Source organism: Haemaphysalis longicornis, unplaced genomic scaffold, assembly GCF_048455015.1.
Source record: "Haemaphysalis longicornis isolate Haplotype H1 unplaced genomic scaffold, Haemaphysalis longicornis Haplotype H1 scaffold_4, whole genome shotgun sequence".
Classification (NCBI taxonomy): domain Eukaryota; kingdom Metazoa; phylum Arthropoda; class Arachnida; order Ixodida; family Ixodidae; genus Haemaphysalis; species Haemaphysalis longicornis.
The window spans coordinates 221,334,955-221,356,104 of record NW_027526361.1 but is presented as its reverse complement, the minus strand read 5'-3'; the positions used below and the strand labels follow the sequence as shown (position 1 = coordinate 221,356,104).

At 49.2% G+C, this 21,150-nt stretch overlaps 1 protein-coding gene across 1 annotated transcript in view; it reads left to right on the top strand.

Moving 5' to 3' along the window:
- LOC144180226 (serine/threonine-protein kinase haspin homolog) overlaps positions 1-21,150 on the top strand; it is a 79,892-nt gene that overhangs the window by 20,817 nt on the left and 37,925 nt on the right. The gene's annotated exons all lie outside the window — the stretch shown is intronic.

Genomic DNA, 21,150 nt, shown 5'->3' with positions numbered 1-21,150 from the left:
CGGGTGAACTCTTAGAGTCCCTAGAGTCGATTGCTGATGGGCTTCAAGCTCGTTTTCGATCTTCTTTAGCGATGCCCTTTACTTCGCCAGACTTGGTAGACGACTTTATAGAGGTAACGCTCTCAAAGCTCGCTGGCATCACGACTAAATTTACTACTGCAGCTCCTGGCCCAGATGGCATCAGTAATGAAATGCTGAAACTATTATTTGATGAGGCTCCTAATCGTTTACTTAAAATGATCAATTATTCTATTAGGCATGCATGTATATATGATGTCTGGCGTCCCGCCAAAATACTTCCTGTACTCAAAAGTGCTGGTCAAGGCCTCTTGATCGAAAATGTAAGGCCTATCGCGTTGACATCGAACGTGGTTAAATTAATCGAGCGGATCTTGCAGCAGCGCATAATGCAATTGGTGTCAAGTTCTAGAATCTTTAGACCGAGACAAATTGGCTTCCGCCCTGGGTGTTTGATTTGGAGTGCACATATCGACCTTGTAGGTCGGATTAAACTAGCCTGTCGCACTGACCAGTTTGTGGCTCTAGTTACCCTAGATGTAGCAAAAGCTTTTGATAGCGTAGAATACCCAGTGTTGTTGTCCCGGTTACAAGTCTTTAACTTCCCAAGGTACATTATGGCTGGGATTTGCGAATTTCTGAGAGACAGGCAGTTTAGTTCCGTAAAATTTAATGTTACTTCCTCACAGCGGCCACAGTCTAGGGGTGTACCGCAAGGGGCGGTCCTGTCCCTTGCTTTTTTAACATCCTTGTAAGCGCTAGGCAGGTGGTTTCTGGTGTCTCTACATATGTCTATGCGGACGATATTGCGTTTTTTGCATCAGCCCCTGACATTCAAGCACTCTACGCATTAATACAGTCATATCTGCACATTATTGCTTCCTGGTTGGAGAGTACTATTTGTCTTTGTATGAATGTCAACAAATGTTTCTTATTGGTTTTTCTGATCTCAATCCCTGTTAACATTACTCTCAGTTACCGACAGTGCATAGTAACTCAGATTCCTTCTTTAAAGTATCTTGGGATAATATACAGCATTGAGTTTCACTGTACCCCACATATAGCCCTCATAGAGGCCAGAGTTACACGGGCTGTTGGTATGTTGAGGTGACTCTGTGATAAAAAGAAGGGTATGCGCAGAGAGACCCTCTTTATAATATACAGAATGTACGTTCGCTCCATTTTAGAGTTCGGGTGTGTGCTATTTGCTGGGTCCACGGCGTATAAGCTACATCGTCTGGTTCTTCTGGAACGCCAGGCTCTTCGCTGCTGCTTAGGGTTACCTTAGAATGAAGCTCATGCAGTAGTTTACTTGGAAGCGCGCGTTCCTCCTCTGCTCAATAGGTTCCGGATACTCATTGCGGGAACTTTTCTGAGGGCTTATATATAGCTCTGGAGTGAACAGGGAGCAGTTTATCTTTATTGCTGAACCAGGTGTGTTTCTGGTGCACCAATGGCCCAGATCCTTATGTCCGCCAATCACTTTGGTACAGAGCTTCCTTTCTCCATTGAGCGGAGCAATAAATCAGGGTAATCCATATACTGACAGGAGTTCTCTTTCTGTCAATTTCCACAACATTTTCCCCAAAAATGCTAAACTTTTACCAGCCCGACTCCTCGATCGTCTTCTCGAAGATTCTTTGGTCTCCATGCAGCCACGTTCTGTTATACAGATGCCTCTCAGCGAGAAGAAAAATCCGGTATAGGTATATTTGCCTTTTCGTTAACTGGTCCTTTTCGGTTCGTCTGGTTGATTTTATCCCCATATTCTACGCGGAATTTCTGGCAATTGTCCTGGCACTACGAAAGCTGGATGCATCAATTACATCTCCAAATATAATTTCAGATTCTTCTTCTCTATATTTAGCCCTTTCTTCCCCTAAAGACACTCCCCTTCTGCGGACATTTCGATCACTCCTGCCACCTCGCCTCACTGAAATTAACCTTCTTTGGTTTCTTGGTCATGCGGGGATCACACTCAACGAGACCGCCGAATCTCTAGCAAGGGTCGCACTATCTGGGCCTGTTGTAGACGTCGCTGAGCTGACACCTTTAATAATCGCTGCTAGGCACCGTAGGATGCTGGAACTCCAAGAACAGCAAGAATCAGTTTTATTGTCGTTAAGCCATTTTCATCATCTGAAATTCTCATGAAAACCTGAATGGTGCCCTTCGCGCAACTTAGAGGTGAATATTACAGCCCTGCGTTGTCGAGTACCCCAGTTAAGTAGGTACTTACACAGGTCACGTCTGGTGCCAACAGCTCTGTGTAGCTATTGTAACGAAGACGAGTCTGTGGAACACTACCTCTTGACATGTCGACGTTTTTCACGTCTCAGACGTCAGACCCTGGAGGTGCCGCTTTGCAGTCGGAGGTTATCCCTAACAGTGCCGGCTTCACTATCATTCGGGGCATCCGAAATGGGGTTCTGCCGCCGGGATGTAAGCTCTGCCCTCCTGCGCTTCATTGGAAATTCCAATAGATTTCTTTATGATTGCGATTAGTCACCCTCGCCTTCATTTTCAAGTTTTTTCTGTCGTTTATGGAGCCAAAACTCATTCCAACCGGTCTACATTATCATATTTTAGCCTCTCGTAATTAGATAAGAATTCCATTTATTTTAACCGTCTCATGTTGATTGGCCGATCCCCTGACTGGGTATGTGCCATAACTACAGGCGTAACAACCACAACAACAACATCGTCAGCCTGAGTAACATCATCGCCGCCATTACAGTTATGGCTTCAGGTGGCCTTGGTAGAATTCTTGGCCCTCTCATTGGGGGTTTTTCACTGCCATGACCTGGTTATTGCTTCTTGCAGCAGGCGTTTTATTCGAACTTCTCGGCATCGCCCTAGATCTCAATAAGTGGCTTAAATATGTTGCCCTCAACAGATGCGACATATTTCCCGAGCTGCTTGACTGCGAGGAGCCCGAGACTCTCAGCCCTACGTTTCTCATCGAACATTGCAAGGTAGGCGCCTGTAAATTTAAGCTGTACGAGATATGCGTCTGTATATTGTAAGCGCGTGTTGCACTAGCTAATGACTGACTTTATACGCACGACGTCGTGGGGTCTGGCGGGAGCCATTATACGCACGACGCGACTGAGGCGCCAACGCGGCAGTTGCTCAAAGCGCCCTCGTCATACGGGTTGGCGGGTTCCCCAAGCCCCTAGGCGGCTTGGGGTACCCGCCCTGTTCTGTGCTTCGACGGAGGCGGCATGGCGTCCGTAGTTGGAGCACGATTTAGTTGCTTAGCACGATTTCGATCGCGCCTTTAGAGAATTTCAGCTCCAGAACAACGCAACGCCCTTTTCGTAGTTAAAGGTACAAAAACAGTGTACGTCGTCAATTCCCGGCTAAGTGTACGACTTGAACGACTGCAAAAGAAACTGAAGTACGCAAACGCGACAACAGAATCGGCCAATAGACTCGGACATCGCTGTGAGTGTTAATGAAAGCGCCCCATTATTTTCTGCACGATCGGTGCAGTTCGTTGTTGAGTGTCGCGGTTGCTCGCATGACTTACCGTTCACGCTGATGCTTCTACGCATGCCGTTGGTTTATTTTCGGGAATAAACTGGTTATTTCTGTTTATGGCCTGTCGCCGTCATTTCGTCGAGGGGGGTCAGGCTCGTGAACCCTTCGCACATGAAGGACGTTCCTTCACGACGTATGCATAAACCATGCTTCTTGGAACGTCCTGTGGACATTTGGTTTCTAACTTTTAAAAGTGTACGTGAATGGCTTATGCCCAAAGCAAACATGAAAGCTGTTATCATTGTTCAACACGTGTGGATGTGCTTGAAATTACATGTCGTGGGTATTCATTTAGAAATGGTGAAAATTGTCTTGCATGTGGCCACCGAAATACGTTTAAGAATAACCCGCCGCGGTGGCTTAGTGGCTAAGGCGTTGCGCTGCTGAGCACGAGGTCGCGGGTTCGATTACCGGCCGCGGTGGCCGCTTTTCTGATGGGGGCGAAAGGCATAAAACACCCGTGTGTACGATATTTCAGCGCACGTTAAAGGTCTCCAGGTGGTCAAAATTAATCCGGAGCCCTTCACTAGGCGCGCCTCATCGCCTGCATAGCGTCGGCGCGTTAAGCCCTACGATCAACCAACGTTTAAGAATAAAATGAAAGAGGGGTGCATCTCACTTGTTTTTTTTTTTTTAATTTGTTGCAACTGAACTTGAACCTGTAACTTAACACGCATGAGTAGAACAATTTGCCGCATTGTTTAGGCTATCGGTCAACGTAATCAACGTGTTTGACGAAAAGCCATTTCGAGGAGCGTTGTACGGCTTTCATTTGAACCATTGGCTTCGCGCACCGTGGTATGGTGGCTCATAGCCGTGGTGCGACGGAAAACGGCGATACAGCGGCTTGGGAAGTCGGCAAAACGCTCTGTCAGGGCGATTGGTACAGCCGGAGCAACGGCGCGGCACCGGTTGCTACGGCTGCAGCGTTCACGCGCCGTTCACGTCGTGCATATAGTGGCTTCCGCCAGACTTCACGACGTCGTGCGTATAAAGTCACTCCTAGCTAATACGAGTAACATGGCGTTCGCCTAGTTCTTCCCGATCCTGGACTTCCAACTAACTTCTACCTCCAAAGCTAGTCGCAACAAACCCCTTTCCATTGTAGCTAAGGAAACTCAAGTAATTTCTCTGGTGGATAACTAACCAGATCACCTTCCGGACAGGAGATCACCTACTGACCCTAGAAACCTCTGTAGGTGACTGGGTCCAGTCATCTAGGATAATAATTATTGCCAGACATATTTTTTTTTGTATTGTCCTTGCTGACCGATTCCAGAAAAAAGGTCATAGTTATTGTGATTTTCGTTTTCGTCATAATGCTGATACGAAGTTTGGGCAGAGCCCTGGATCGTGGATTTTGAAGTGTTTCTATCATGGGTAACTAGAATTCATTTTATGTTGAAGTTTTTTTTTGTTTTGAAGCGTTTTTACTTCATTCGATTCAGTCCGAATGATATTGTCACTTAGCCAAAGACGAAGCAGCTGTCTTGAATAAACAACAAGTTGATTGGAGCGAACTTGTGCTCCCCTAACAACTCAAAAGAATACAGAGGCGGCGAAGCAGCTGTCAACAAAGTGACTTGCGCGGGCGAGTGTCGTCGAATGCAGTGCCGCGGCGTCTCCTCTGCAGGCTTTTATCTTTTGGCGCGAGTGTTTCTGGAAACGTCGATTCACATCCAGAACATTGTAGATCACAGAAAATTATTCTGGGCTAACGACGTTAGGGCGAAATAGTCTGCTTATCTGAATGTGATAGCCCGTGCGGCATAAAAATAAAGAATGGAAGACGCGCTTTGATAAACGCAGATAACATAGCCGGGCATGGCCTGGCAGTAAAAACAAATAATAAATAAGTAAACCCATCCATGGTTCGCGGCATTACCCCCCCGCCCCCTCTAAGAGTGCATCGACCCGATGCTAAAATAAAAGACAGTCCGAAGAAACAACAAAACAAGTCCGTCATCTTGCACAGTAAGGTTTCAAGCGAATCACGTGGACGACTTCGGGCCGCGTGCGTCGTCGTGATGTTCCGGAATCACCATCGGGGTCACCTCGTAGGTACGTTGGCCGACACGTCGTAGAATCTGGTACGGTCGCAGAAGCTTCTCACTGAGTCCGCGTCGTCGGATGGGAGTCCAAGCCCAAACACGGTCCCCTGGATGGTACTCAACGTCTCAGCGTCGGAGGTTGTAGCGCCCGGCAACCACCGGCGGCTGGTCCGTTGTACGAACTCGAGCAAGCTGGCGGGCCTCTTTCGCACGCTGAAGGTATCCTTGGAATTCGGTGTTGAGGTCGTCGTCTTCTACATGCAGAAGCATGGCGTCAAGCATCGTAGTCGATATTCGTCCGTACACAAGCTCGAACAGCGTCATTTGCGTAGTTTCCTGGATAGCCGTGTTGTACGCAAGCGTGACATACGGGAGCACTTCGTCCCAAGTCTTATGTTCAATGTCGACGTACATTGACAGCGTATCCGCGATTGTCTTGTTCAGACGTTGTTAGTCCGTTCGTTTGGGGGTGGTACGCCGTCGTTCTTCGGTGATCCGTGTTGCTGTAGCGTAATATTCCTTGCATCAGCTCCGCAGTAAAGGCCGTTCCGCGGTCCGGGGCTCCATGTCGCAGCACAACTTGGCTTATGAAGAATTTAGCGACTTCTTGTGCAGTCCCCCTCGGAAGAGCGGCGGTCCCTGCGTAGCGTGTCATGTAGTCTGTCGCTATGACAATCGACTTGTTCTCGGATCGGGATGTAGGGAACGGGCCCAGAAGATCCATTCCAATCTGTTGGAAGGGCTTAGATGGGACGGCGATCGGCTGCAGAAGTCCGGCGGGTCTCGTCGGTGGCGTTTTTTGTCGCTGGCAGTCACGGCAGCTCCTGACGTAGTGGGTGACGTCGGATGCAAGGCGGGGCCAGTAGTACTTCATCTTGATTTTCCCAATTGTGCGAGCTGTGCCGAGATGTCCAGAAGACGGGTCGTCGTGGCACACTTCCAAAATTTCGTCACGAAGATCTGCCGGTATGACAAGAAGATAATTTGCTCTCGTTCCGGGTTTGAAATTCTTTTTCACGAGGGCGGCGTTTTTCAGGCTGAATGCAGGTAAGTTGCATTTGAAGGCCCTGGGAACGGCGACGTTGCATCCTTGGAGGTAGTAGATCATGACGCGGAGATCGGAGTCGGCACGCTGCTGGGCGTCCAGGTCGCTCTCAGTCACGACTCCGAAGAACGCGTAGTCTTCATCGGAGTCTTGTGGTGGTGGGTCGACGGGGGCGCGGGACAGGCAGTCGGCGTCGGAGTGTTTCCTCGCGGAGTTATAGACTACTGCAACGTCGAATTCTTGGAAGCGCAAGCTCCACCTACCAAGACGGCCAGAAGGGTCCTTGAAATTTGCGAGCCAACACAGTGCATGGCGGTCTGTCACAACCTTGAATGGTCTTCCATACACGTATGGGGGAAATTTCCAAATGGCCCTTATAATCGCGAGGCACTCTTTCTCAGAGGCTGAGTAGTTTCGTTCTTCCTTGGACAGACCCCGGCTGGCATAGGCGGTTACTTTTTCGCACCCGCTTTGCTTTTTTACGAGGACAACACCCAAGCCTATATCACTGGCGTCCGTGTGCATTTCCGTTTCGGCGTTTTCGTCGAAATGCGCGAGCACGGGCGGGCTTTGGAGGCGTTTTTGCAGCTCGCAGAATAATTTTTCCTGGTAGTTTTCCAACTAAAAGCGGTGATATCTTTCGTCAAGCGTGTGAGTGGCTCTGCAACGCGGGCGAAGTTTGCGACGAAGCACTGGTAGCATGCGCATAGTCCGAGCAAACTCCGTACGGCGTTCTTATCATTCGGTCTTGGGAAATTCGCTATGGCGGAAGGGGAGGTGGTAGTCAGGCCTGACTACCACGGCGTTGACGCCATGGCCCAAAAACTTCAGTTCCTCGTACGCGAAGCGGCACTTTTCAGACTTCAGCGTTAACCCCGACGTATGGACGGCCTCGAGTACAGACTGCAACCTTGCAAGGTGTTCGTCGAAAGTCCGGGAGAATACCACATCGTCGAGGTATACGAGGCAGGTGTGCCACTTCAGGCCAGCTAGCACCGTGTCCATGACTCGTTGAAACGTTGCTGGCACCGTGCACAACCCAAAACGGCATCACCTTGAACCCGTATAGGCCGTCCGGGGTTATAAATGCAGTCTTCTCTCGGTCTCTCTCGTCTACTTCAATTTGCCAGTAGCTGGTCTTAAGATCCATCGATGAGAAGTACTTCGCGTGACAGAGGTGGTCGAGGGCGTCGTCGATTCGAGGGAGGTGGTACACGTCCTTTTTGGTGATTTTGTTCCGTCGCAGGTAGTCAACGAAAAACCTTAATGTGCAGCTTTTTATCTTCACCAGAACGACCGGCGCAGCCCAGGGACTTTTCGATGGTTGTATAATGCCGTCACTGAGCATGTCATCGACTTGAGTCCGGTTGGCTTCCCGCTCGTGTGCAGAGACGCTGTACGGTGACTGTCGTGTAGGTCGGGCTTCATCTTCGGTTATTAGATGCAGAGCATCTGATTCACTCGCCTTGTCCCTCCGGCGTCGTCGTCGTCGTCGTCGTCGGCGTTGTCCGCCGCTCCCCCATTCTCCTCGCCGCGCCAGCTGCGCTCTCCGCCGCTCACCCCCTCTCCTCTCCGATAGCGAACACTCTCTCGCGAGGGGCATTGGATTGGATTCGATTGGATTGGCTTGGCTTGGATTGGATTTGGATTGTATTGGATTGTGTTGCGTCATAGCCGCGGCACGTTGCGTCATAGCCGTGGCCGACGCGCTGGGGCCGGCGCATGTGCAGTACTCTCTCTTCCGCGGTTTCCTCTCCTTCGGGCACGCTGCGCATATAACCGGTGTGCCGTTCTCCGGCGAAGCAACATCCACGCTTGGCTCAAACACCTAGAGTCCACGCCGCTTTACAGGTACGCCAACGTCGTCATCGACTGGGACCGGCTTACGCAGTCCCCTCAACGTTATGCGCGCTATAAAACGCGGTCCCTTCGCCGCTCCGCCTATGCGCCGGATCTACACAGGGGTTCCCGCGAGGGGAGGTGGAAGTTTTCATTCGGTGCTTGGCTAAAAGTGTCTGGCGTAGTTTTGAGTTCGACGAAAAAACCTCTGTAGCGACGCAGCAAATCCAACAATTTCTTCCGTTCTTCTTGCGGTAATGCCGGATTCACGTCGAAAGGATTCGGAAGCTTGAAGGCATCTTCGGGTGCGCGTTCCAAGTCGGCAACCGCGATCACGTCACTTGCTTCTTGCGTTTCTTTGAGGAACGCAATTGCAGCGCCCCTATTTAAATGCTGGTATTCCTCGCCGAAATTAGTGACGAAAACTTGGGATTGGCATTGCATAAAGCGCGCAATGCCTAATGCGACGGAGACACCGCGGTCGAGGAGCAACCTTTGGTCACTCTTTACGAGAGCGTCGACGTCAGGAACAGCATCTTCACGGTAGACGGTGATCAAGCTTGCGCGGGGTGGCAAGGTGACATGATCATCGGCGATCCTTAAAGGGGCACTGACACAAAATTTTGAAGGCGAGATAACTTCGGAGATAGATTGGTGGGAACACATATACATCATCTGCAAAATATCAGCGGTGAATACAGCCTAGAACATATTTAAAATCAATTTTGAAGTGTGCGAAACGCAACCGAGCGGCCAGCAGAGGACAACGCGCAAGTGTAAATAAACAACATCCAAACACGTCACGAGTTTGTGTTTGCCGCTTCCGCACTGCCGGCTCGCCGCTCCAATCGGAGGGCCGGAGGGCGGAGCTTCTGCTCTCGAGAACGAACGACCCGATCGTTGGTGGCGGAGGCGCCAGAGGCGCCGTGATTTCGTCAGCTCATCGGGCAGCTGGCCGCGACCAAAGTTCTACAGCCATTCCAGGCACTCTGTTTCTATTACTGTTTATTACCATTGGATGCGGAAACGCGCCGGAGGCACGAAAAGCCCACTGAGCAAGCCGCACGGTCGTTGTGCAGGCGGCGGCCACGGCCGCGATAGTGGCCCACGCCGGCGCAAGTAGCTCGAGTGATAGCTTGTTACCGCTGCACGAAATTGTCCCCAAGTCCTGACCATGGTGGCTTACATGAGAAAGGAGTTAATGATGCCATGGCGGGTTGCATTAAAAATTGTCATCAGCACCGCTTACGAGAGCGGCACTCGAATATCCGCCGCAGTGCTAAGCCGAACACATCTGTAGGCGGACCTGTAGGCAGACCGGCCGGCTGCTCCCAGCGCGCGTCTTGCCACCCACCTTCTCGATCGTCGCGCGTCGTTCGTTAGCCGCGAGCGGTAGCATTTGCACTCGCAGCGCCTGCGTCACATCCACACGGTCGCTTTTTAATTAGGCGCCTCACGAGATCAGTACGGGGGGGGGGGGGGGGGGGGGGGCATTCGCAGAAACTGCCGTCGATGCGGATTCGACAGTGCTACGGCGGCTCTGCTCTGTAACTGTGATATCCCTCCGACGGTCACGTGGTCAGCTTTGTTCACACAAAATCCACAAAATCCATCGTTTCGCGGCACTCGCTGAAACCGAAACTGCGACTGGCCGCATTGAAAATGCCTCTAATTAAACAACCGTCGCACGCTGAAGCAAATGAGGTTTCTACAGGTTATAAGTAGGTCACTAGCTACTTATCGCAACAAAAAAAACAAGATGCAAAATTTTTGTGTCAGTGCCCCTTTAAAGCAGCACCGAGTTCGGGGTTCGGTTCCGGCGTCATGGAGTGATCGGATGAAAAAGTTATGGACTTGGTCTGTAGATCAATAATTGCACCTTGTCCGACAAAAAGTTAATTCCAAGAATTACTTCGCGGGAGCAGTTAGGCAAAATGACGAACGCCGCAGGGTACGTTGTGCCGGCTATGGTGACGCGCGATGTGCAGGTTCGACTTGGCGTCACGAGGTGGCCTCCTTCTGTGCGTGTGTGCGGACCGTCCCATCTGGTCATAACTTTCTTCAGCTTAGACGCAAATGGCCTGCTCATGACGAGTAGTCGGCTCCCGTGTCTGTGAGGGCGACTACTTCGAAGCCGTCGACGGACAGCTGAACGGTGGACGCTGCCTTCTTCGAGTTCCGGGTGCGTCGTGGCGTCCTAGCTCGGTTTCTGCGTGTTGACGCTCGGGCACTGTGCGTCGCGGTCGCCGTCTTCTCAGTGACTTTCTCGGTCATGTCGGGTACGCGTCGCGCCGTGTCTGTGGTTGTCGTAGTGTTCAGGGGTCACGTCCGGGTTAGATCGGATCGTCGGGCTGAGGGCATGTCGGGTATCATCGTCTTCCGGGAATCGCTGCGTCGTTGGAGGGTTTTCATTTCTCCGCGGTCGTGCAACTTTACCTCCAGAAGTTACTGCCTTTAATTTACCCCGCGTGTGCTGGGGGACCTTCCACGTGAGAATTCAGCATTGCTACGGCGGTTGGACGACTGGTAGGGGTACGGCGACGGCGATCGGTTGAAACGGGCTGGTCCACGGCTTGTGTTGGACAGGTATTCTTCGATCTCCAATGGGCACTGGCCGGGTCGGGGGCAGAGTGCGTGGACGGAGAACCCTCGCAAACCGAGCTTCTTGTAGGGGCAGCGACGGTAGATGTGGTCGGCCTCTCCGCAGTCGTAGCACAGCGGACGATTATCAGGGGTTCGCCAGACGTCCATCTTCCTCGGGTTCTGGTTTTGGGCTGCAGGGGGTCGTGCGGGCGATAGTGGATGGTGGTACGGCGGGGCTTCTTGACGACTGGTTGGATCGTGGCCGGGTAGAGGAACAGCCGCGGAAGAGGTCATGGCTTGTGGTTTCCGGAGTGCTTCCGACGGCGTAGAAGTTCCCAGTGCGTTTTGGACTTCTTCTCGTATTACGTCGGTTAGGGAAGCCACTTGAGGGTGCAGCGTCGTTGGAAAAAGCTTCCGAAGCTCCTCCCTGACATACTGCTCGGATGGTCTCGCGCAATGTAGCGGAGCTTCCAGTTGCGGCACCACTGGTCTCAGAAAACAGCGCGTTGACAGGGCGATCGTACTGCCTCGTTCGATTTTCTAGCGTCTTCTCCATCGCGGCAGCTTCAAACGCGAATTGGGCCACCGTTTTAGGGGGGTTGCGGACAAGGCAAGCAAACAGTTTTTGCTTTACTCCTCGCATCAGAAACCTTAGTTTCTTTTCCTCCTTCATTTCGGGGTCCGCACGGCGAAGAAGTCGCTTCATCTCCTCGACGAAGATCATGACCCCTTCGTTTGGCCTGCTGCGTTCGAGTTTCAAGCAAAAGTGCTGCGCATTCTTTTCTGACCACGGTAGTAAAGGTCTTAAGGAACTCGCTTTTGAAGTGAGCCCAGTTGGTCAAGGAGCTCTCGTGATTCTCGAACCAAGTGCGAGCTGAATCTTCCAAGTAAAAGAAAACATGCCGGAACGTTTCTGCGTCGTCCCACCTGTTGAAGATCTGGACGCGCTCCAGTTTCTCCAACCATGCTTGTGGGTCTTCTGCGGAGGCTCCTCGGAATGATGGCGGTTCCCGTGGCTGCTGGAAGACGATTGGTGATGTTGCTTCTTGCACCATGGTGGTTGTCGCAGCGGTCGTTCTTTTGGGTCCGTCTGGCAGGAGACCAAACTCGGGCGGGAGGCCTTGCAGTCGGCGGCTGGCTCTAGTTGGACTGGTTTGGTGGCTTCCAGAGGTTGTTGGTAGCATAAAGGGTGCGTACCCCACACCTTCACCAGATGTCACATAGCCAAAGACGAAGCAGCGGCCTTGAAGAAACAACAAGTTTATTGGAGCGAAATTGTGCTCCCCTAAAAATTCAAAAGAATACAGAGGCGGCGAAGCAGCGGTCAACAAAGTGACTTGCGCAGGCGAGTGTCGTCGAATGGAATGCCGCGGCGTCTGCTCTACAGGGTTTTATCTTTCGGCGCGAGTGTTTCTGGAATCGTCTATTCACATCCAGAACGTTGTAGATCATCGAAGATTATTCTGGCCTAGCGACGTTAGGGCGAAACAGTCTGCTTATCTGAATGTGATAGCCCGTGCGGCATAAAAATAAAGAATAAGAGACGCGCTTTGCTTGGAACGCTGATAACACAGCCGGGCGTGGGCCGGCAGTAAAAACAAACAATAAATAAGCGAATATATCCATGGTTCGCGGCAATATTTGTTGCGGATGTGTGTCATCTGGTTAACACTGTGAAACAGTCACAACAACAATGCAAGTACTCCCGATTGACCTGAAATAACCCAGTGCCCGAAACAGTCATGGTTATCGCAACAATAAATGTAAGTACTCCCGACTGACTTGAAAGTACCCTGCGTCCGGAACAAAGTCCATACTGATGTCTGAAAGAGGGAGCTAGGACAAGTTCGTGCAAATTTTTACATTTTTTCTGGGTGATTATCTCTACGGCTTTAAGATCCCCAGAACTGCGCATGTGTGAAGGGAGGTTTGGCCGAAAGCATCCCTGAAACACTTTCCACCAGAAAAGCATTCCAAAATCGTAACTAGAGCAAAAACCCTCCGTACGGTCAACTTTGGGAGCAACCTCCAAACAAGATGTTTGTCTAAGCCTGCTAACGTCCTTATAAAACAACGTCAGTCAGCGCCCGCAGTGGCCTGCGGGCATATTTTTAATTGGTAGGCCACCAATGCTGCGCCTACCACGAAAAACAAGTTTTGCTCGACGGCATTTGTTTGAAGGACACTGAGTACTACCTGTGTACAAAGATATTTTGGACTTTGCGCTGCTAGCACGAAAAACATAGTTGAATGCTGTACCGTAATTTTGTAAAGAAGTACAAGCTTCGCCCACTCCTTAAGCTCGGGAATTTTTCAAAACCTGGAGTACCCCCGAATGGACTCGTGGAAATGAAGGGTTTGAACATATGTTACAGAGGCAATGAACTGATAACCACTTGGTGATTTTGTCACAACTGAAACTGGCAATGGCAATACCACATGCCGTTGCAGTTCCAGAGCTGTACCCACGAACACAACACTCTCCTCCAGCCAAGGGATTGAGGAATGAAACAGTCCCATACTGGCATCGCTTGATGGTGATCTGCGTCCCTTCGCCACCCACATATACCCAAACTGCAAATTCCTATGCTAGTTTGTTTTAAACGAAAATTTTCTAATTTGGGCTGAAGGCGTTCTGTTAACAGACTTCTCCATTTTTAAATGCAGAGCATTTCAGTTACTCACGATGTCACCCGCGTTGACGTCCGTAGTCCGCACCGCACCCCTCCCTACTACCGTAATTACCCGATTCTAACGCACCCCCGATTCTAACGCGCACCCGATTTTCCAGGCAAAGAAACCGAAAAAACTTGCACCTCCGTTTGTAACGCGCAAGGAACTTCGTGAGCAAGAAAAACGAATGCGAAAGTAATCTCACTCATTTCACTCCTCGTCGCTCTCTGCTGACCACAACATCTCGTCATTGGTGCCGTCAAGCGCGTTCGGGAATCGCGATGCCACACTTCTGAACGAACGTTCAACCATGTTCGATGGGATCGTGGCCCACGCCTCGCATGCCCATCCCGCGAGCTTCTCCAGAGGCATACGCTTCAGCCAACCGCTCGTTGTGAACGCGTGGGAGCCGCTCGTAAGCCGCGGAAGCGGCGCATCTTCGTTGCCGCTGCTGCCATTGCTGTTATCAAGCACGCAAGTGGAATAATTCGACGATTTGTGTGAACGCCGAAAAAAAAGCCTAGACGCCTAGATCTGAAAAATTGTTGATGGGGGGAACAAAATTTCAGCTGTTTCGGCAGTTTCGGTATCGTATCCGATTCTAACGTGCATGCAATTCTTCGGCCTATTTTTGCGGAAAAAAGGTGCGCGTTAGAATAGGGTAAGTACGGTATATAAAAAAAATACTATCGGGCGCCCGGTTTCGATCCTTCGACCCTGCGGGCGGAGCGAAATGTACATGGTGCTCTACCCACTGCGCCACAAAGCCGACACAGAATGGGACGCTACGAACGCGCCTTATATCGTTGACTCATTCAAATTACTGCTGACGAGCGCTCTCTCGTCAGCAGTTGCCACAAGTGCAACAACATTAACGTAACGCAAACTACTTAACGTCGTGCGCCCCCGGAAATTCTCTGCATTTGATCGTGCCCCTCGCGAGGGGGATGTTTCACTGCATCTTCTCTCGGTCGCGGGACCCGTGGCGCCATCTGGCAGAGGCGCGGCACAACTTGTAGCACTTTCTTTGAAAAAGCGCCTCGAAAGCGCGGCAAATATGAAATAGGGATGACGCGCTTTCGAGGCAATCTTTCAGTTAACCGCGCCAGGGGATTTATTGTTAGCCTGATTGGTCAACCGAAAAGCTCTGATAGAATTTTTTAACGAAACAGCGTGATGCACGGGACAAAGGGATGAAAAGGCGACACAAGCGCTGAATAACAACTGTTGACTAACGACGCTAACAAGTACTGACTAACAACAGTTGTTAGTCAGCGCTTGTGTCGTCTTTTGTTGCTTTGTCCCGTGCATCGCGCCGCTGCCCTAAATGATCTGCCAACTTGCCCAACTACAAACTCTGCTCTGATAAGATCTCTAAATACACGGCGCTTGCATTCAACAGGACGTCAATTTTGTCAGAACGGTTACTAAAAATCGCGAGAAAGGAATGGTTCTAGGTTACACAATACACGCATCACTCATGAAGTGGGAGTACTGTAGTATACCTTTGTATAATAAAAACGTATCGGTATACATTTAAGTCGTTTGTAGCGACGTTTACATAATGCGCGAGAAATCGTCACGTTGGTTTATTTTTCACTTGCGATTAGGGTATTTGAAAGTTTGACGTTGGATAGAACCAACCTCAAGCGAAGGTTGGACTCATTTCAGCTTTCGGGCTTCTCTCGACTTTCTTAAGGAAGCGATGCTAATTTTTTATAATTTAAAAACGCGGACTTACAGGTGGACCTTTAGATTTATTGCGCTTGCCGATCAACTTAATCATCATTGCGGCACGCAAAACGGGCTCGCTGTAACGCGTATCATGTTGCCGCGACACATGCAGAACTCATTTTGCCGAACTGTTGTCTAGATTGCCCCAAAGTGTTCTGACAATAATCTCACCACCGTGAAACAGCAATATTGCCTTTGTCTAACAACTGGTCTGCCGCTTTCTGCCGTATTCTCTGTGCGTCGCATGGGAATACGTTCTAGTCGCGTGCCATCACGTTCATGTGTCATGCGCCACACCCTTTTCTCTAACTTTTACTTTTCAAACATAAGGTGTTGAATATTTCTTAAAGCGGGCACATTGCCCCCGTGGATCCAGGTTCCTGGCCCACCCCCCAAGTGTTGCGTGTGTTCCTCAAACATAGAAGCAGCAACAACTCTTCTACGCCGGCAACGTGGAGAGTTATTGCAGTTGGTGTTATTCAAAATAGATTAATTATATGTTTGCACCAGTTAAACATCAAGTCATCTGAAATATGCAACGTATGGCACACGGATATATAAAGGAAGTTGTACAAACAACCAATTTTGGTGTGCACTGTTTTCAATAGAGTACTTCCGGTAAGTGTACAAGAAACGTTGTACAAGGACATTGCTTGAACAAGTTGCTCCGTTCCGTTACACCTAATCAGGTTACTAAATGGGCCTCTTACCGAACCTTTTTAAACTCGTTAAAGCAATGGCCTATCCCGCTGGTGTTAAAATATTCTTCTTCGAACTGAACGCTGTAGTGCGACAAGTTAAACCACGAATATTAGAGAAGGGTCTTTTCGTGAATTGGGGAGTGGACTGTTCTTTGTGCAGGGAACCCGAGATTGTGGAACTTGTTTTTTAAATTGTTGCGTTGTTCGTTTTTCTGGTAGTTTTTTCGGACAACGTTTAAAAAGGAGTTAGCGTTGGATCCTCATGGCATCCGATTTCTAGTGGTGCAAAACAGTAGAGCCTTATGATATTACTGAAAGTGGCGGTCTCGAATTTCGGCTAGTCACTCAGGCGTTCAGGAAAGGCTGGCAAGGCAGTAGTTCTCTCAGAGGGAACATGGCATTGTCGACATGTGGAAGATTGAGCAATGTACTCCCGAATGGGGACATGAATTTGAAAACGCATTACCCATGCCCCTTTTTTAGTAATGTTACGCTGGGTTAGGTGAAGCCAGCGTGTTTGCTAAAGATACCGACACCTCGGAATGATGCATAAAACCGGTAATAAAAATAGCGCATTTGCTAGACCTCTCGGCTGCTACGGTGAGGGCCTACTGAATCACACATCCTACTGAATCACACATGCTCTTTATTTAGTTATTCTCTACTGCAGTGCCATTTTCTTGCCCGGTCAACTACAACAGTAACAGAGCGTTTAACAGAATAAGGCACTTACATCTTTCACCTTAAAACACGTGTCCACTGTGGGTACCGAGCCCATGCGTTTTGAATACATGTAGGATGCCCTACCACTTTGTCTATCGGGGGGACCATGCTCCCCGCCATTTTCTGGGGTACTTACATATATTACAACTGTACATAACGCCGGAGGGGGGCAGCCAGAGCCACTGCGGGAACACTGAATGCAGGGAAGTTTAGTTTAAACCCCAGGCCATGTCTCGAGCGCCCACAGACCGTCAAAAGCGGTCGACCAACAAGAAATCATGGCAGGTCAGACACCGGGTACGGCATAAAAAAGGTGGGAGGACGGCACCTGCAAAAAACAGAACCCAGAGTGGCTGTAACCCATGCACGCATGTAAGCTCGATATAAGCAAGATATAGTTACGTACCTGTAATGAATGTTAGTGTTCAGAAGATTCAATGGAAGATACTACCCCTCATTTTATTTACCTTAAACTAGAAATTCAAACAGGGCGCTTCTTAAAAACAAACAAAAAAGTAAAACGTAGTGCCAGTGCAAGGCAGGGCGAATGTGTCATCTGACAATTTTAGTTCACAATTATTTCGCGTTTTTTCTCTTGCTTTAGGGTCTTGGTGACACGCGAGGGGCTTCATTTTTATCTTTCCGCTGATGCAATAGAGTGGGTCCTGCGAATTTTGGAGGTACAATGTGTTTGTTCTTACAGAATTGCGGGAATGAGATCCATCCGGCAGGCCCCATTCTCTTAGCTGCGACCATCCTCGTGGTCACCGTATGCATCTGGCGCCGACGTACCCTAGGAGGATTTCTTTTCGGAAAGCGCAATGGCACCAGCCCTCCCAGAACCTATTATGCGGGAGACGCCATCACAACTGCGCCGAATTCCCAAGACGTGCCCGAATCCTCTCGTCGGAATCCGAGCACGGACGGAGCATCGAGAGCGTCTTCAACGTCTGGCTACGAGGACGCACTAACTGCTCGGGAAGCGCCGACACCTTTCGGTAAGAACTGCGGTATCAGCGGCGACGTTATAGCGTTACGTAGGAAAAAATTTCTGTTAACTTGCTTTCAGCTTGCGTGAACAAAGTAAGGCTGTCTAGCCTTCTATGAGACGAATAAGATATGACCACCTGGTATAATTTGGAAGTCATGCGGAAGCTTTTGTTTTTAAATTCAGCAAATATACAGGGCTGGTAGGCATCTTATGGGCTACGTGTTAAGGCCTTTGCATGGGTAACCCGATACATGTGCGTGGCATATGATCATGGCACTGTCCAGGATTCTGTTTTCCCGTGTTCTATGTTAAACAATTGTATTTATTATATCCCACAATCGCGAGCGGATACTGTGCCAAACGGTTTCTTTAAACAACACGCATTGTCCAATCTTTTTTTCGTAAAGTAAGAGAAATAGTGAGTCGTGTGGTCGAGTGCTATTACAGAAGCTGAAGCAAAGAAAAATCCCCTTAATGAAACAAGACGGGCGTCTCAATTTTCTGTTTGGTAATACATAGCTTCGTGAGAGTTACAGGCTAGCTTTATTTTGTGGCTGACCTATCAGCGTCTGAACTGTAAATGCTGGTGCATCGGTGGTCCTCAGAGGAAAGAAACAAACTTTTGCCATTTTATGGGAAAGCCGAAGCAATAGCACATTTTAATTTAGCTGCTCATTATGAGCGCGTGGATTATTATTGATTCACAAACTTGCGCGGGTGGAGAACAGTTTTGTCCTAAAGAAATTGATGAGCAAACAGCATACCGTGACTAACGTACGTTACACAGGCTAGATTCTCCAACTATATTGCTCCAGCGCTTCTGCCTGTCTGTATTTGGTTTTGTATTTTTTTGTGGGCGAAAGAACGTCAGTTTTAAATACTAATACACCCAAATAAGTCCTTCTAATTTTACGTTTTACGCCACAAACGAGCAAGAACAGAAGCCAGGCTGCTTGTGCGCAATTAAAAATTTGTGCGTTGAATGAACTTTGCATCTCGTGCTGCTGAGATGAAATCAAAAGGCCCCTGGCGTTTGCGCCTTTTGTAGAGCGCTGAATCATTCAGCTTTAATTTACAGGTTTAACGCGCCGACGCTTTAACAGGTTTAACGACGCCGACGCTCCGAATTAATTTTGACCACCTTTGGATATTTAACGTGCGCCGAAATCTCGTGCACACGGGCGTTTTTGTTTTTCGCCTCCGTCAAAAAAGCGGCCGCCGCTTAAGTGAATCTAAACTGCGTTCTTAGGCTCAGCATCGGAATTCCATAGCCAGTGAACCACCGCGGCTGGTTTAAATCATTGAGCTCTTTTTTAAAGACGATAGTCTTTCTTGAGCTACCTAAATGCAGAAATTTTGGTTTGTATGTAGGTTTGTCTGTCTGTGTGTCTTTCTGTCTGCCTGTCTGGACCCTATTCAGCCACTCGGCCAAAGTGAAACAGGATCTGCACAACAGTCTTATCAACCCACAGCCAAACCTAAATGTCTAAGTCCGGTGGCAATCTCCATATTGGTACGCATTGTCGAACAAGAACAAAACATTACGCAAATGGGGAGGCAGAAAATCAACACATAAGTGACATGTGCAGAGTTTCTTTATTGAAAAGTTCATAGATTCTTGGTTTTTGCGATATCAAATTAATACTACATCAACTGCAGAAAATCGTCGCCAGCTTTTGCTCGCGCCACTACAGCTTCAGCCACAATGTTAAGAAACCAAACGGCCACAGTAACAAGAAGTTCCACTAGGCAGGTTCGACGTTCCGCTTGGAACGCCTGTGGTGTATGGCAACGATGTTCTATAAACATTGTAGTGGGGTGCCTCTAATCACGCGCGTCTGCACCATATGGCAGCGCTGTCATCGACGCACCCTGCCTGGAATAGTAGAGCGCGGTAAATTTAAATTGCGTTGAGCAATGCTTTACCTGATATCTTGGGAGGAACGAGGTGGGCTAGGAACAGCTAGAGGAACCCAACGGGCGTCCTTAACTAAATAGACGCGAGGGCTGCCGTTTATATACACAGATTTTGCCTCAAATGTACCTGCAGTAAGCAAGGCTAAAACAGGGGCTAGTTGGTTATACATCTTCTTGAACCGCGTTGTACGAAAACTTCGACAGACAAGGGAAGAGCAAACAAGAACGGGACGAAGGGCGAACTATCAACTGATTTATTTTCCACAGCACACACACATATATATAAATATACACTTGTGCTAATCAAGGTTATAAATTGATAACAAGAAAATGCCAACCCGTCAAAAACACCCCTCTCGCATCAGCGCTTACTGTGCGCATGTGTAAGCAATTCCACCTAGCTATCTGTGAGGGTGACTGATGGCGCGCTTATGCAAGCGTCTATTTTCATGATGACGAAGGCTTCTACAATCATCCTTTCTATCTTCTCTCTGCCTCGGCCGATAAACACTTGTCGTGGTGAAATCTTGAACGCTGGCGCACTGGCAGCAATGATGACAAGGATCGGCAAGCCTCCCTGGGTGAGTGAGCTGCTGGCAGTTGTTCCTATGCTCTCTGAGCCTGGTATTGGCGCAGCGGCCCAACTGTCCAACGTAGCACTTTCCCCATGATAATGGTAGATGATAAACAATATCTTTTTTTGCATTCTACAAACTTGTGCTCGTGCTTGGTGGAGCAGGCGTCGCGTCTCGGGGTTTCTGCGCACTGTTGACCTTTTTGCAAAGACCTATCAATTTTCTCGCGCTGTGAAAACAACTGGGAGGTCATGTCTTGCAGTCATATTTTTTTACCCCCTGCGCCACTTTATGGATATATGGTAGTTCGACTGACCGCGTTTTCTTCTTTGATTGTTCCCCTTCCACTGTCGTTTCCTTTTTCATTACTGTCTTTAGCGCTTTTTCAGCCACTGCCGCTAACACGCCAGGAAACCAGCTTGCCCTTAGCCTGTCTACTTGAACCCTGAGGCTCTGCTCCATCTTGTGCGCGCAAAACATCCTGAGACTCCGAATCATGGCAGAATACCCAACCCTTCCCCTCACCAGTTTCAATTGGCCCGAATCTTACCCATCAGGTCCTTGTCCTTTCTAGTCATGTATCCCCAGCACGTGACGCTAGCACCTTCCAGTATCTGGGAGTCAAAGGAGCTGACCATCGACTGTTCTGGTAATCCGAATGTAAATTCGACCCCCTGAAACACCTTTCTAAACTGTGAAACATTTTTTTCCTGTACCGACACTGGCCCCTTTGTGAAATGGAAAGCACTGGAGGAAA